This window comes from Ursus americanus, chromosome 18 (assembly GCF_024610735.1).
Source record: "Ursus americanus isolate L20-20 chromosome 18, mUrsAme1.1.p, whole genome shotgun sequence".
Taxonomy (NCBI): Eukaryota; Metazoa; Chordata; class Mammalia; order Carnivora; family Ursidae; genus Ursus; species Ursus americanus.
In genome coordinates this window covers 10,651,163-10,668,448 of record NC_142144.1, presented here as the reverse complement: position 1 = coordinate 10,668,448, position 17,286 = coordinate 10,651,163, and the positions used below count along the sequence as shown (strand labels likewise).

The 17,286-nt window shown below is 57.9% G+C and overlaps 1 protein-coding gene across 2 annotated transcripts in view; it reads left to right on the top strand.

The window, feature by feature from the left end:
* Positions 1–17,286, top strand: part of NEK6 (NIMA related kinase 6) — an 83,243-nt gene that overhangs the window by 18,527 nt on the left and 47,430 nt on the right. The window contains exon 1 of one of the 2 annotated variants that reach the window (XM_045790971.2): positions 11,282–11,360. The exons of the other annotated variant lie outside the window; for it this stretch is intronic. The gene's annotated coding sequence lies outside the window, so the exon portion shown is untranslated. Of the gene's footprint in view, positions 1–11,281; positions 11,361–17,286 lie in introns of those variants that run through there. 2 annotated transcript variants of the gene reach the window in all.

The following is a 17,286-nucleotide window of genomic DNA, read 5'->3' as shown; positions in this document are numbered from 1 at the left end:
AAAAAGCGTGTCCTGTGACTGCTCAAGGAATCTGGGCCTTTCGCCCAGAAAAGAGTGTGTTTCCTGGCTTCCTGAGAACTGGGGCCCACCCTGCCCCTGGCCTGGGCGTACAGAGTGGGAGGGAGGGAGAGATGGACTCCCGCCCGGAAAGCGACAGCATCAGACCTTATCGTCCCTCTGAGGCTGGCTGCCCTGTGCCCGAGAATGTCCCGGCGAGGCCACCCCGGCACAACCATTAACCCTAGAGCTCCAGGCAAAAGCTTCCCCAGTGTCTGGGGCTTCCTCTGGTGGGGGGGGGGGGTGGCGCTCTAGACTTACTGGAAAAGAAGCCTTCCTCACGCTCAGGCAGAGTTTTATCCCCTGGACGGCTCTCTCAGCACACCTCACTGGTTACCACGTGGCAGACTGGGGGGCAACGTGGGGGCAAGCTTCACGAAGCCCAGGGTGACGGGCTTCCGGTAGGTCATCAAGCAGCCAGGGCCAGATGTTTCGAACGCGCCTCTGGAGCGCCTGGCATCTGGCCGCTCCCTCCGAGGCCGGGCGTGGGTTTACGAGGTGTCTTTGAAGAGAGCTGGAGTCACCCGGCCCGTGAAGTCTGTACATCCAGTCATTCCACGATTTGGTTTCCTTTTCAAGAGAAGGGTCTGCGCTTCTCTCTCCTTCCCGTGCTTTGCGCTTGTATTTTCTTTTCCCGGTGACCTCCCTCCGTGACCGTCCCTCATTGACTGGCCTGGAAGGCGTCCTCCCTGGGGTGGGGAGATCCCACCCAGTCCTCGGAGGGGTTTAGCTGGAATTACGCACAGGTTAACCAGAATAGACTGGGTACATTTCTGAGAGGGAGAAAACCTTTTTCGTACACATAGCGCGGGGGAGGCCAGCCTCCCTTCTCCTCCGCCAGGACTGGGGGAAAAAAAAGATCACCCAGCAGGGTGCAGTGGCTTGAGTTTGCTGGTTCCCGCATGCCAGATCCAGGCCAGGCCCAGGGCTAGGTGAGACTCTGACCCGTCCCTGGTGAAATGAGAAAATTTAAGGACAGGCCTGGCATCAACTACTTTCTTACGTCAGGTGTCCTCTTTCATGCAGGATGGTGATAATAGATGGAAATTTTACCGTAGATGCCAGAAAAAGTTGGCGCCCTTACGTCCATCTTCAGAATTTAGGGAAACGTTACAGGCCTGTGAAATCCCCAGACCTGGGAACCTCTGGTTTACTTCCTCTGCAGTGTGAGAAGCACAAGTTGAGCCTGGAGCCTTCGATGAAGCCCGCCGTGCCTGGGGAACCCGGGACGCTGGCGGCATGTGCGTGCTGACCGCACGTGGGGTGGGGTGGGAGCGTGTTCGTTCCCACAAACCGGCTGACTTACGACAGCGGTTCACTCTCTCACGGTCCTGGAGCCAGAAGTCTAAAATCAAGGTGTCGGCAGGGTCCGTTCCTTCTGGAGGCTCCGAGGGAGGGGCTGCTTCATGTCTCTCTCCTCGCTTGGCAGCTGGAAGGCTTGGCGTCCGGCAAGGCTTGGCGTTCCTCGGTTACAGACGCAGGACTCCAGTCTCTGCCTCTGTCATCACAGGACCTTCTCCCCGTGTGTCTTTCTTCTTATGAAGACACCAGTCATTAAGATTTGGGTCACCCGAATCCTGCGTGGTCTCATCTTCACTTGATTACATTTGCAGAGACCCGAGTCCCCAATAAGGCCACAATTCCAGGTTCCAGGTAGACATGAGTTTTGTGGGGACACTGGACCAGGGACCTGAAAGCGGTGGGGGGAGGAAGGCCTGTCTGCCTCGGACATGGCCAAGTGTAGTACTTTGGAGTGTCTGCAGCTGTCTGAGTTAAAATAGGGTTCCCAACAGGGGCTGCTGTGGCCGCCTGTGACTGCAGGGCCCAGATGGCCCCAAGGTCCCCGCTGACATTCCTGCTGGAGGAGACAGATTCATGCAAGGACCCAGGTCCAGGGAGGGAGAGCCGTCACCAGAGCCTGGGCCAGGTCATGTGACGCAGGGGAGGCGACCTTGCCACCCTTCACTCTGACTCCAGAGTCTGTGCTCGGCGTCCTAGACCTGTTTAATATCCTTTAATACAAGTGCCAGAGATGAGTGGATCAGCCCACTTGACCTTTTTGAAAGACAGGCCATCAGCATTTAGTCTTTTGGTGGCACTGGCTAGGACTCCTTAGAGCCGAGAGCCCCTCAGTGTCCTGCACGAGCCCCCAGCCCTGGCTGCGCTCCTTTGGCCTGGAGTGTAGCCCCTCCCAGTAATGACAGGGCCCCCGCCGTTCTGGGCAGTACCGCCAGCGCAGCCTCCGCCTGCTTTGTGGATAACAGGCTGCCTGCCTGTGTGGCAGGAAGGAAGGACCTAGGCTCTTCTCTTCCTCCAGGGACCCTTATCTATTTTGGCAAGAAGGCTCTGTGGTCAGACATTTCTGGGTTAGCATCCCAGCTCCGACACCTCCTAGCCAGTGATTTGGCTCAAGCAAGTCCCAGGGCCTCTCTGAGCCCTGCGGCTCCCCTCCTGTGAAATCGGAATAGTGATTCTAGCCCAGAAAGATGAGCAGACGGCTGTGTGGCTTAGAGGTTGTAACGCCCTTTTGTGAATCGTTCCAGTGCCTAGCACGGAGCCTGGCGCACAGTAGGTGCTCAATAAATACAAGCCGGGTAAGAGCGAGTATCTTGGAGCTTGGAGCGTAAACTTCAGAGCACTCTTGAGACACGGTCCCAGTGTAGAGGTTGTGTAGGCATTTCCTTCCTTCTGAGTGTTGACACAGTTACCTGAGCTGACTGGGGCAGACGTGGAGAGGTCAAGTGTGGTGCAGGTAGCTTTGACGGAGGAAAGATGCTACATCTGGGGCTCTAATTGCTGCCATGATGCATTTAGCAAAATTAGACCTGGGCTTGGCACCATGGGAGGCAGAGCGGTGTGCAGAAGAGCACTGGAGGGGGAGTCTGGCTCGGCAGCCCTGACAGCCCCGTGTGCAGATGCTCACTGCCCCTCATCAGTGCTGCCCAGCCTCCCTGTCTGCTGCAGACCTGGGGCCACTGCTGTCGTTTGGGCCTCTGTCCCACAACCGATGCTGGCTGTGCCGGCCCTCCGGCCTGGGCACCTGCTGTACCCTCTGCCTGGCGTGCCCTCCCCCTGCTCCTCTGCTCAGAGCCGCTTCCTGTTCTGAGACAGGACAGACGGATTGCACATCCCTTTCGCTATGTTTCCACACCCTAGGCGTGCAAAGTGGTGATCGCACTGGGTTGTAGGTGCTGGTTTGAGACTCCTGTGTCTAAACAAGGAGCCCCATTGAGGACAGAGGCTGGCCCTAGTATGTGTTTGAAAATTGAGTGAACAGACGATTGAATGTCCTTGACATACCACTTCTCTGCTCCCGTCCTCGGTTTCCTGTCTCTAAGATATAGGATGTGGACTGGTGGGCTCCCTGGGGCCTTTCTGAGGTCTCTGGTGAGACAGTCACCCTTAAATGAGTGGCTTCAGAGTTCCTCCTGCTCCCAGGAACAGAACGGGAACACGACACCAACTGCACACGTGTGCCAAATGGCCACACTACGCACGGTGCAAAATGTGCATGGAGCGTGGGGGGGGGGGGTTCCGGGTGCTCAGCACAACGTTCCCAGTTAGTGGATTCTGCTGTCTTTGAAAAGGCAGGACCGAGGCAGCCTCGATGGAGTGATTTTAACTGCAGTCGGGCCAACCCTTCCCCACCTGTCCCTCTGCGGGAATTGTCCCCAGGCCAGTGGAGGAAAGGATGTGTGCACCTGCCCCTGCACTCACAGCTCTGTCCCTGCACTTCCGTGTCTGGCCCGGGCTCCTCCTGACGAGGCATACAGCGGGCTCTGCTGGGGTCTGTCCCCCGCTTTCTGCCCTCCAGGCTGGCACCGGATTTCAAACCTCCACCCCTGTTATCACCCAGCTGTGCAGACTTGCCTCTCTGAGCCTCAGTCTGCTGATCTGCAAAATTCAGACAGTCATCCCTCGTGGGAATGAACAAGCGGACGCAAATAGGTGGCCCCGCGTGTGGCTTGGGGCGGGAGCACGTGATACGGTGGCTGTTCTCGGCGTGAGTATTCCTCATTCCAGAGATCGGGACAAAACCAATCAGCAGCCTGCTTGCTGGAGCCAGAAAATGTCTGTTGTCTGAAGAATTTAGTTTTAGAAGACAGGTTTTGGGTCAGAACCTTATTCCCTCAGGAATTTCACGGTTGAGCATGCAGGCATTTTTTATAAGCTTGGTGACCACCCAAGCCATTGAGCCTTCCACGTGGATGTTCCTAGGTCAGGCTTTTCGGGAATCTCTTACACAGCTGGGCTGCCCGTCGCGTCGGTAGCGTCGTTTCCACAGAGCGGGCTCTGTCTGGCTATGAAGAGATGTTTTTCCCTCTTCCTTGGATGCCTGAATGGCAGTCTCCCTCCCGCAGTCCCACAGGCCGACCTGCTTGGAAAACTCCAAAATGGACATCAGAGCGGGGCCTTCCACTCCTACTCGGACTCCCAGCACCCAGAGAGGCTCAAAGAAGTGGGTCGATGGCTGCAGTGACCTGGGAGCCTCCTGAGGCCCCAGGCTGTGGCTGTTGAGGCTGCTGAGCAAATGGAAGAAATCAGAGATCACAGAAAAGACAGCCACTCAGAGTGGCAGCCGAGATCGAGGAGGGCGGCCCGGTGTCTCCAGAAACAGGCCTGCTGGCAGCAAAGCCCCTCAAAGTAGGATGGTTGCTGGAGATGAGCACACAGCAGGCTAGAGGGAGGGCCATGTGGTGAGGAGTGTGGGCTCTGGAACCACACTACCTAACCCCAGATCCCAGCTCTTCCACCAGCACAGCGGGCCTGATCTTTTTATGCCTCAGTTTCCCCCTTCTGTAAGTAGAGATGATAATGTACTATGAGGGGTGAGGAGATTGACATCACTTAAGTGCATTAGAACAAGGCTTGACAAATAAATCAGGGTAAACTGAGGCCCAGAGAGAGCAAAGGACTAGTCTGTGGTCACCCAGCAAGTCACTGGGGCAGCCAGGCTGAAGCTCATGACTTCTAGTCTCGTGGACATGTCCCTCCTCCCCCTTCACCCTCAGTCAGACTCTTTCAACTCTGCCTTTTGCAAAGGAAATCGCGTGACCCTTCAGCCCGCAAAAATTCAGACTGCACAGAATTTCGGAAACCTCTTTGGGCTGGCTGAGAGCCTTGCTGCAATTCTGTTCAGCTGTGAGTTCTTTTCTCCCCCCCCCCTTTTTTTTTCTTTTAAAGCTCCAGAGGGTTTCTCCTTTCCTGTCTCCCCAAATAGAAAAATTAAGCTTTTGGTGAAGGAGTTTGAAGTCTTAGATCCCTACTGTGTGTCCCTGAACCAACCCACCCACCCCGGGCCTCAGTTTCCCCCGCTGTGAAATGGAAAGGTTCCCTCCCCTGACAGGTGGACGGCCCCCACCTGCCATCCTGTGATGGCTCCAGGGACAAGCGAGCCAGGAGGTGCCACCCTGGTGCCACCACGCTGTCGGTCGTGTGAGCACTGACTAAGCAAATGCTGGTGACGCATCCTTCTAGGAAGTGAGGTGAAATCCACCAGAAATGCCTCCCACTTCCGCCCACCTCCTAGTTTCAAAGGTTACTTGAATCATCAGAGTTGCTTGCATTTTTCTCACTCTCCTGTTTCAGCAAAATGCTCCCCAGCCCCTCTGGGTTGAGCCCAGGGTGGCCAGGAGCAGCCCATCTTTGGGCCTCCAGGGTGTCAGAACTGAGGGGCTTGATGGCTTCCTGAGCTCTGCTGGGGACCCCAGCCACGGGCCCTGGATGCCACCAGTGTAGGGTCAGCCCTCTGAACTTCACTCTCCTCATCTGTGAAATGAGATCGCAAGCCCAGTATAGCTGAATTGGGGTCCTGCCCCCTCTCATTCCCCTCTTCCTTCCCACTCACAAGGCCCTGGCTTACCTGGAACCCAGCTGGAGCACAGGAGGTGTTGATATGCCTGAGTCCTCTCTGGCTGTGGACAGCAGAGGGATACTTGGCCAAGCTAGGATGCCTGGAGACAGATGCAGTCTAGCATCCTGACTGCAGCCCTCCCGGCCTTTTGAGGGGGAGCCTGGGGCCCAGAAGGGGAGGGCCTGGAGCAAGGAGGCCGTGGAGCCAAGACGAGCAGCCAGGTTGCTAGACTGTGGGGTGTTGCTTCACCCCCTAGTCCTCCTGTCCTCTATGTGTGGGCCCACTCTGAGGTCAGCCTTGCACCCTCAGGGGCCCAGTCTGTCTTGGCCTGGGAATTCAGAGATGGGTGCCATAGTGGGCCTAGAGCAGGAAGTAGGGGATTCAGGGCTGAGCCCCATCTTGCTACCCCCTAACAGGGGCCTTGGGCTAGTAATGTCCACCCCTGAGCCCCAAAAATGCTGCTCTGCCCACCTCTGAAATTTGTCATGCAGCTTCATGATATGGTACAGGTATAAATTCTTCTGCAGACGTTGAAGAACTATCCAGATGGGAAGAATTTAATATTTGTCACCCACTGGGGCATTTATAGATCCCTTTCTCTCAGACAGTGTCAGATACAGAGTAGGTGCTGGCCCATGCGAGCCGGGGGGGGGGGGAGGGGGACAAGCAAGTGTTGAATGAATAGGTGACAAAAGTTACTATTTATTAAGCACCTGATACATTTCAGGCCCCACACAGGGAATTTTCCATAAGGTGCTCTGAGCATCACAGCAGCCCTGGGAATATAGATATGTCCCCATTTTACAGATAAGAAAACTGAGGCTCAAAACGTGAAATAACTTACCTAAGGTCACATGGCCAGTGGTTGAGAAAGTTAGAATTCACACCTGGCTCTGACGTTCATGGGTCCCCCCCTCCCCGGGTATGCTGCTAGGTCTTTAACAAAGGGTTCCCTGAGCGAAGGTGGAGGGAGGGACTTGTCCAAAGCCCTGACTTGTAGTATTTGCCAAATTCCATGTTTGATTTCATGCAACCAAAGTGATACCAACTGTCTCACAAAATCCCTGCGAATGTAGCAAGCAGCTCTCCGGAGCCAGTAGCAGCTCCAGTGCACACCCCTCCCCCCCCAAACCTTTGCAAGCCCAAGGAAGGCCACAGCATTAGCAGTGGCCCCCGCCCGGGACAGCAGACTAGAACCAAGCAAATGGTTTGGGTGGGGATACATGGGCCTCCGAACACATCCCCAGCCCTGTTCTACTAGTGTCCCTGGAGCTCCTTGGGTTCTCCGTGTCACACACAGACTCGGGCAGGACGGATGGACCCGGAGACACGTGCCGTACGGCGCCTGGAATGTTAAGGCCTACCAGCCCCCCCGTGTGCGATATTCCTGCCAGGCCCGGAGCAGAGCCCTGTAAACGCCGGGATATAATGGACAATAAAAGTCGCTGGAAAATAGTGAGTCTCCTAGGACCACCGGCGTCCCTGCCACACGCCGCCTGCCGGTACCACGAGTCTTGTGATCATGAGGCACGATCGTCATGTAAATATGTAGGGTCTCTCACCAGCCGCGGGCCAAGATTTATTTTATTGAAACAGCTGGGGGAGGGGGACGGCTCAGGTTCATGGTCCCAGTAACTTTGTGAAATGCTTTGCCATCACTTCCCAGCTTCTAGAGAGTGCTGCAGGAGCCAGTGTGGCCTCTCCCATCCTTCTGAAAGGGGGGATCCCCCAGAGGCCATGGGAGCCTCCTGCCACATCCGCAGGCCCAGGGACCCAGTTGGCCCTGAGACGGGAGTCCCCCGGCATTATTGTGAACAGTTGGTTTGCAGAGTGGGCTGCCGGAAATACTTGCCATTGAATGAGCACTGTTTTTACGATGATAATGGTAATCATCATAGTAGCTGTGGCCACATTTATTGAGCTCTTGTGTGTACCTGGGTCCCGATAGTCCTAGGCTGGTATTTTGCCTGCAAGTCCTCGCTTAACAACCCTAAGAGGTGGGTCCTCCCTGGACCCCTGTTTACAGAAGAGGGAACAGCAGAGGTGACTTCGGGACTGGCCTGAGCTCGTGTGGCCAGGCAGAGGCAGTACAGGATTTGAACTTTGGGCTCTCTGACTGCAGAGCCTGTGCCTCTCCGCCTCCTTATTGCCTGGCCATCTGGTCCCAGGGGGACCCAGTGCCACCACCTCTCTGAAGCCCCCTTGATTTGCTCTGCCCCCCCCACCCCGCATCTCCACCACATTTGCTTTTTCCCTGAGGGCAGGAACCCAGTGTGTGCACCGCAGAGGACATCTAGGTGAGCGAGAACTCAGGCCTGCGTTTTCATCCAGGGTCTGCCCCCCTCCAGCTGGGACTCCGGCAAGTCTCAGGCCTCTGAGCCTCAGTCTTCTCAACTGTCAAATGGAGGCACTGTCTGCTTCACAGGGTCGCCTGATGAGCGCACAAGCTGCCAACGCTCCCGAGGGATCTGGCCCAGCACCGGGCACTTTGGGGTACTCTGTGTGTGACCCTGCACATACATACCTCGCCTCCGTGGTTGTGGGTCTGGAAGCTGGGAGGCCTCTGAGCCACGCCCCCATATGCTGTGGCCTGTTGTGAATGGCACAGGCAGTGTTCAGGGGGCTTCTGAAGGTCTGCTAAAGCCAGACAGTGTCCCCTCTGCAATTCCAGACCCAGAAGATCTGGTTTTCCTCCCAGGAATGCTCACGTGATTAGATATGGGATGCCTGAGCTCAGCTGCGGGCCCCAGCAAGTTCTCCATCAGCCTCCTACAAAACGTCAGCACAGAAAAAGCCCCCCCCCCCCGACTGTGGAGCTGACCTGCTGTGCTGTAGGTGGGAAACTGAGGCCCAGACACAGGTTGTGATTTCCCCAGGGTCGAGCAGTCCCGTGAGAGTCCCTGAAGGGCCCTGAGACCCCCTCCCCCCTTCAAGCCACCACGCCACACGCCACAGCTCAGAGCAGAAATCTCCCGCAGCAGTTACAAATGGCCTTGCACTTCCCAGGCCCTGCGTGGGTCAGCGAGGATCTGGGGGGGGGGGGGATCACAACGCAGGAAGATACAAACACTGCCATGGTGTGGCCCCAGAAGCTGCCAGGAGGCAGGACTGGATGGAGAAGTGGTGCTCGGCCTCGTGGAGATGGTGCTGGAGGCGCGTGCTGGCTCTGGAGGCCCCGAGAGCCCTGCCGCAGAAGGAGGGGCGGGTGTGCCTGTCTGTCCCCTCTGCGCCACTCTGCCCTCTCGCCCACATCCAGGGTGGACAGGCGGGCAGTGACCAGCAGTGACCGTGAGTGCTGGAGGGCGTGGAGGCTGAGCAGAGTGGACTTAGACTTCTGGAAGTTTCTTGCCCCTCCTCCCGCCCAGGCCCAGGAGGAAGAGGAAGGCTCCCTAGGGTTGGCTCACCCAGTGTGAATCTGTTTTCCCTGGGTGCTGTGCTGCGTCCTGAGGGACAGGAGCACACGAGCCCCCAGAGGCAGGTCTCTGCCCTGGGGAGAATTCCTCTCCAGCAGACAGGAGCTCAGAAGCAGAAGAAAAACAAGGTTTAGACAGAAGGTGCCCAACTCGGGGGCCTGACCCGGCCGATCTGGAGCTTCCTCTGTGAGTCAAGGCTGATGGCACCGACCTAGCCAGGTCACAGAGGACAGTCCTCGAGGCGTGCTGCACGCACCAGGGCCTGGATGGGAGTCCACCGCGCAGGCCCGGGGAAGGCTGGCCTGGGCCCAGCGGCAGCCACCCAGGGGGCCAGCACCTGGCATATGCCCGACAGTTGGGCCCGGCCGGCGGGGAAGGTATGCTGGCAGGTGGCCGAGCCGCAGTGCCAGGATCTGGCTCGGTGTGTCCTCTGGGGCCTCAGCTGCCATATGCCTGTGTCAGTCCTGGGGCTCGGGCTGCAGACGGGGCATTGGAGGGGGGCGGTTTGCCTAGGGTAGAGGTGGCTCTTGTTCTGGAGGAGGACGCAGGTGCTGGCCACGGGGGTGTTTTTCAGAGACCGAGGGCTGGGGCCAGCCTGGAGCCTTCCCGACTTCCTCCCATGTACGCACAGGTCTGCAGGCCTCCCCGGCTTTGATCCCACTGTGTCACCTGCCAGAGTTCCCGTCCCCTCTACTCCTAAACCTGCCCGTCGGCGTGGGCCATCTCAGCCTCTACGTGTTGTAAGAAGCTGGCTGGGACCTTGCCTGGCCCAAAGTGAGAATCCGTCAGTCCTTTTCCCGCGGGCACGTTTCACGTTCTTTTCTGGTTTCTGTATCTGAATCTGTGTTCGGAGGTTCTCTCCTGTGGAGACGAGAAGAGCAAGGGGGTTTTGTCTGAGTCATCTCAGGGTTAGCGGCCATCAGCCCAGGCCCTGCACAGAGAGCAGCTGGGAAGCCCTATGGAAGGAAGGGAAGGTAGGAACACCCCAAGTCTTAGTTCCTGGATCTGTGGTCTCATTTGGAGAGTGTCGGGCCTGAATAGGATGTAAGAATAACAGTAACTCCACTGGTTGGGTGTCTGTTATGTGCCAGGCCCACGGTTTTGTACTTTCGATTCATGTGATGTCACAGCCCCGTCCAGCAGTCTAGGGTGGTAACACCGCGGCTCAGGCAGCTGGGACATGGCAGAGCCAGGACTCGAACCCATGGCTGCCACCTACCAGAGCTCTCATTGGTCAGGCAACAAGTATTTTTGGCTCAGCTTACAAAGGAAGAGACTAGAAAGGGTTAGGCTTTTAAAGAGACAGCAAGAAATTTTATACTTCTTAGCACTTGCAGGGGCCCCAGTAGGGATGGGCGGGGATGGAGCACAAGGGACACAGGGAGGATACCTTGGCGCTCCCAAAGCCCAGGCTGGTTTAATCCTGCCTGCCGCCGTCAGGGTGCCTGCTTCCGGGTTGGGGGTGAGGGGTTCGTAAAGAGCCTGAACAGCAAACCCCTTTGCCTGAGCAGCGTGGGGTATGGGATGCATTAGGGAGGCTGGGTCTGGGCCAGATGCTGCCACGGCTATGCTCACGGCCCTAGCAAGTCTCTGGTCCTCCAGCCTCAGTTTCCTGGAAGGTAGAATGGGGGAGCAGGACTGGGCCATCCCAGAGTGGATTCTGATGGCGTTCCAAGCCCGCTGGTGTGGGGCACACCTGTGTTTTCTCCTAGACTGGTGGCCGCTGCCGTCAGATTCCCGTCTCTGGTGAGCACAGGGCTCCCTGGTGGCTGTGACAAGTTCCAGTCACCATGGAGGTGGCAGTGGAGCTATTTTTGGAGCAGCGCGTGGTGGGGGAGTTTCCTTTTGGCAGCGACTGGGGATGGGAGTCTTGGGCAGGGGAAGTCCCATACCGAGACAGGGCCGGCCCCTCTTCCTTCACCCGCCCTGGCACAGGGAGGCCACCCAGGTCCCCAGAGGCCCCTGCACCGCACATCCACCCTCTACCCCGAGCTGAGCAGCCCTTCTCCCGAGCCTCTCAGGAGCCACTTTGCAAGGTACTGGCCTTTGCCCTGCCTCCAGCTGCAGGGAACCCCTCACTCTTTCCTGCCGCCTGGGGCCGCCACCTTTGCCCCAAGGGTGTGCCCGGCAAGTGGCAGGGAGGCCGGCACGAGAGGTGTCTGGGGCCTGGGCTCCCGGGGCACCTGACCTGCCTGTGCGTCTGCCACCGCTGCCCGCTCAATTGTCTGCCTGGTGGGGGCTGCCAGCGAGTCAGCACCGTCAGCCTGGCATGACCTTTGTCGCCACCCAGGTCGGGGGTGAGGGCCATTGCCAACAACGGGTTTCACACTGAGTGATCACGGGCTTTGCCAGAACTCCTGAGGTTGGAAGGGAAGCAGAAAAAGCAATCTTTTCCCCCCTCTGGGATGAAGTTGGGCTGCCTGGGCTCATTTCTGATGTCTGAGCAGTGAGTTCTGCACAGTATTTTCTCTCACCAGGAATAGCTATCCCTGGGATTATGGTCATTCTCCTGGGGCCTGGGGCAAACTTTCTATGAACACTCAAGCTGGGGGCTGCTCCACTGGGTTTCCTCCCTCTGTTACTTGTTATCAGGGCTGTGGCCTTGGTCTGGGACAGGATATGGGGTAGAGGAATTTCTCCCTAACACTGTCCATTCCCTGTGGCCCCTGGAATGAGCTGGCCTGGGGACCCCAGGCTTCTTCTTCCTGGCCTCTGGTGTTTACAGACTGGGTCAGCAGCCATTTACCTGGCCCCCCCTTTGTGGCCTGCTGGGGCCACAGAGGTGAGTGGTTTGGTCTCTGCCTTCAAGGAAATCTCCAGCTGAGGAGAGAAAAACATGAGCAGGCAGTGACAACACAGGGACAAATACCGTGATGCCAGGGAGTCACTGACAGGGGGAATCCAGGAGGACTGCTTGGAGGAGGTACCCCAGGTTGGGCTCTGAAGGAGGAGCCAGGTTTGCCTGGAGGCACTTCATTCCGGGGAAGGGGAGTGGAGTCTGCTAAGGCCTTGAGGAGAGAATGAGCTCATTTATCTGAGGGGTAGGGGTCCTCGGCATGGTGGGACTGCCTAAGGGTCTGAAGCTCCCAGCGGGGTGAGATCCCAGCTTCCTCCGGCTCCAGTCTCCAAGGCTTGCCCCATGCACATGAGATTCAAACCCAGACTTTGGAAAGAGTTAGATCTGGATTCAAACACAGGGCTTGCCGTCTACTAGAGCCAGGGGCTTGGTGGGTCACTTATCTGTGCCTCGGTTTCTTCTTCCGTAAAACGGGGTCATTGCAGACATCCCGGCAGGGGTGTGCCGAGGTGCTGCATTTCACTCCTTGGCACAGAGGGGATGCCAGATATCTTCCTCTTCCAAGTGGGTGGGATGAAGCGTGGCCTTCACCTGGTCCCGGAGCCAGAGACCTTCCTGGACAGAAACCAACGGCCTCGTTGCTCCTTTACCTGAAAGATGAGAGGTTTACAGCTCCTGCATTTTTTTTCTTCCAGAATTGAGTTTTATTATCTGAGCAGGAGGAAATGAAAGGTGCTTAGGAACCTTCTCGATTTTATAAAGGCTCTGGGCAGCGGTGCAGTGGGAGGGGAGGTGTGTTTCGAATGGCTCGGTGATTTCTGCCTGAGCTGAGCCCGTGGGAACCCTGCACGTGAGGGTGTGCGTTTCTTGCTGGGGGCTCCAGGCGCAGGCGAGGAACCACCGGCCCTCTACCCCTGACTGGTCAGAAGTTTATGCAGCCAGCTCCCCCCGCCAGGCCCCGGGCTAGACACCGACGGTTTAGAGATGACAGCAGAGATGGGCTCCTGCTCAGAAGGCCCACACAGGAGGAAGAGAAGGTGACCTAGGAAGCAGTGGGTGCCCAAATGGTGGGCTTCAGGAAGAACCCCGCTGTGTGGACACCAGCAGATGCGGAAGGGGACCCTGGGTACTGCCCGACTGCCCCTGCACACCCGCTCTTCGGGGTCCGACTGTTTCTTCTTTATGGGTGGAGACGGCCCAGGCGGGACTTGCTGAGGACCCCACAGGAAGCGTCGAGCCTGAGTAGGACCCAGGATCTGGTCCTGATGTATGTGTGTTACTTTGCCTGTGAAGTCCTTATGACAGTCCTAGGATCCCCGTGGGTGTGTGTGGTTGGGAAGGGGAGGCCCCTCTGCTCCGGGGCCTGGGGTGGGATGGAGGAGTCAGGAAATGCAGGAGGGCAGGCCCCTGCCAGCTGGGCGGAACTTGGACTGCCTTGTGTAGACGCAGGGGCCTCGTGCTGGGGCGCCTTGAGCTGGGAGCGGCAGATTGGGATTTGGGTGTTCGGGGCTGGGGGGGAGACTTCCTGCCGTGGGCTGGAGGTTGGGTTATCAAGCAGGAGATCAGCTGCCGGCCCCTAGGTTCTGCAGGCCCGCCCTGTGAAGAGGCCCCGATGCCCTGGAAGGACGGGGCTGGTCGTGGTCCCGTGTCTTAGAGAAGACAGGCTCCGACGGGTCCTGAAGCTGAGGAATCTGAACAGCACGTGTGGCGCTGGGGTGTGGAGTGAGGGCACGGAGGACCCGTCAGGAAACCAGACACCATCTGCAGCTCATCCCCTATGGCTCCCAGGCCCCCATGACTCTGGCCTGAGATCTGGCTGCTTCCTGTCAAATGATGAATGGGTAACGTCTGCTTATCCCGAGACCAGAAGAGAAGTGGGGCCGGGCTGGGGGGAGGACACAGCAGCCAGAGCCAAACCTCCGGGCCAGAATTCGTTCATTCATTCACTCTTCCAAGGCAGTGTGGGCCGGGGGAGTCCGAAGCTATGCCCAGCACCCGGCTCGTACCTGCTGTATACACGGCGTGCAGCGTCAGTGGGGGGCTGTTACCACGTCCCCCCACCAGCCTGGCCGCGGGGGCAGGACGTTCCTTCCGGCCCAGGCCCTGGCACCAGGACACGAAGTCGGAGGAGCGTCTTCAGTTGCGCACGGCCTTGCTGGTCCGGGAAGCGGGTTTGAATGGCAGCGTTCTCCGATGTGTGGACTCTGGCAAATGCCGTTTCTCCTCACAGCCTCTTTCCTCAGCTGCAAAATGGGAGTGATGGCACCTCCTGGACTGCTTGGGAGACACTCCGATCACTCAGCTCAGGGGAGGCCTGGGGTGGATGTTGTGTGAGGCCGAAGCTGGTCCAGCCTTGACCCCACCGGGGCCGGGCACCAGGAGCCGCGGCGTCTCCTTGCTGGGCCTCAGATCTCCACATGCGAAGGGGCCTGAAGGGGTGGGGTGGGCAGGGCTGGCCTGTGGCACCTCTCCTCCGGCAGCAGGCACCGGTCCTAGGCTTCTGCCACCAGGGGCCTGCTGGACAAACGGAAACAGCCCCTGGTGCCCACACCCGATGCCAGTGTGGGGTCACTTAGGGAGGACAGAGAACCGTGGGGGGGCGGTGTAAAGTCACCGAGCTAGTTTCCTGCTTTGGGCAAACAACCCATAAAGCTGTTCACTGCACTGGACAGACGGAGAAGGGGCCTTCCTCAGGGAAACTGGCCTGGGGTGGGGCGTCCAATGGAGACACGGGCCATGACAAGGCTGCCTCAGTTGACGGAGCGAGAATGTGGTTGGGCTCAAAGCTTTGTGGCTGTCGGGAGAACCCTGACCACACGCACGCGTGCATGCACACATCTAGAAAAGGGCAGGCAGGACACGCTGGTTCCACCTCAGGGTCTGAGAACACAGTGAGACATGAACAAATGCTTGCCCCCCCACAGTATACAAATGCACCACCATGAGACCCCCAACATACACAGCCTCACATGCATAGACCCCCGAAACCCGCCCCCAGGCCAGGTCCTTGCCCTGAGCCTTCCTGGGGTCTTGAGTCATCTTTCAGGAGAAGGGTCAGGGCCTCCATGGGCTGCCAGCCTCCACGAGATGTGTCATTTGGCAGTAGGGAAAGGAGGGACACGACTCCTCTAGAGGAAGTTTCCAGAAATTGGGAAGCAAGGGCCAGGTGACAGTCTGTCCAGGGGACAGAAAGGCCACTGGAGAAACCTCCTTGCCCGGCCCAGCCCAGGAGCCAGTCCCTTGGAGGGAGTGCTCGGATGAAACCCAAGCCCCGCGTGAGCAGGAGCTGAAGGCCAGGCCCGGAGGAGAGTGTCGGGGGCTTTGCAGAGGTAGCCACAGTTCCCATAGCGATGAAGGCATTTGTTCCCGAGTGGTCCCAGAGAGGACATGCTGTGGGGCAGCTAGAGCATGATCTGGGGGCCAACAGCCCCAGCTCTGTCGCTTACCAGCTATGTGACCTGGGCAAGTCCCCACCCTTCCCTGAGCACCAGTGTCCGTGTCTGCCCCTTGTCCACTGCCCAGTGAGGCTTAGCACTAACGACAGAGTCTCTGAGGGTCTTCACATGAATCAGGCTCTGCTGTAGGAGCTTTCCTCTGTAAACACATTGTCCTCTCAGTGACCCTAAGAGGAACATCTCACTGTTAGCCCCATTTTCCAGATGAGGAAACTGAGTCACTGCATGGTTAAAGGAAGCCAGGCCAGGATTTGAACCGAGGCACCTGGGCTCCCCGGCAGGCCTCGCTGAACCCTTAGGCACATCCTGATTTGGTCCCTGGGCACCTGGTGGACACGCACGTGTGGGGAACCCGGGCTGGGAGCCGCACTCTGTACCCACGATGCCTCAGAAAGGCAGGGCTTTTGCTCCCAGCCGAAGAAAGGCCCTCTTCTAGGTGGCCCTCAGTGTGGCCTGTGCCCGGGTCTCACATTCCATGCGTTTTTGGCCCCTGACATGGGCTTGGCAGCCTGGGCCTCATTGTCTGCGACTTGGCAGGAGCCGCCAGGCACAGGCCGCCAGCTCCCTGTGCTACCCGGGTTTGCACACGTGTGCTGAAGGCTTTCCCTGCGCTCTATGTCTGTCAGTCTGGACCTCTGCCTTGGTCTTTCTGCATCTACACCCCCTAAGAAGCGGTTTGGGGCGGGAATCTCCAGTAAACAGGTTGGGCTTCCACTGAGGTTTAGACAGACAGAATGCAAAGTCTCTGAAAATGCAGCACCCCCGGAGAGCGAGAGGCAGGGGCTATCTTGGACCCAGGAGGGGCTTTGGTGTCAGTGAGAGCTAGTCTCCCCTGTACAGCTTACTAGCCCCATGACCTTGAGCTTCCCCTCTCTCAGCCTGTTTCCTTATCTATAAAATGGGTCTATCAAGAGCCCCAGGATGCATGGGAAAGATCTGGCCCACTGGTAATGTTCAGAGAACCTTCACTGCCTTCCTCCCAACCATCCCCCCTTCCCTTTCTGCCTCCCTCCCTCCCTCCCACCATGCTCCTTCCCTCCACCCTCTCCCTCCTCCTGCCTCCTTCTCTCCACCCTTCCTCTCCCCTCCCCATTCCCCTCCTTCCTCCTTCCCCTTTGCAGTGTCGCTCTCTGACACTCAGGAGGCTGTGACTTGCAGAATCCTCCTTGGCTGCTTCTTTCCTGGAACAAAGACCCCTCTTCCTCATCGGGAAGGACATGGTGTAGCCCTTCCATTAGGTTCTGGCTGGAACAGCCCTTAGGAACAGTAATTTACCAAATCTCCAGGGCGTTGGCGGAAAAGGTACCATGGACAGCAGGGCTGCATCACCAGGGCGCTGTCCTAAAGGCCACGGACTCTGCGGGCTCCTGTCCGTGGGGCCCCTGTAGTGGAAAGTGGCCACTCGTGGCCCTCCAGCCTTGGGATCACCTCAGCTCACTCAGCGCAGGCCCTGTTTTTGAGGGGAGGGGCTTGTTCGTGTAGGGAGGAAGGGAGGAAGTTCTCCACCTTGTATGTAAGGAAAGGAAGATGATGAATCGCCACTGAGAGCCTGTGAGGAGTGCAGTGTGGTGGGTTCGGGCAAAGATGCCACCAGGGGTTTGAGTCCTGCTTCCACTGCCACGGATCTGGGCAATCGCTTACCCTCCTTGCGCCTCAGTTTTCTCTTCTGTAAAATGGGACGATAATAGACCCTATCCCATGAAAGATAGG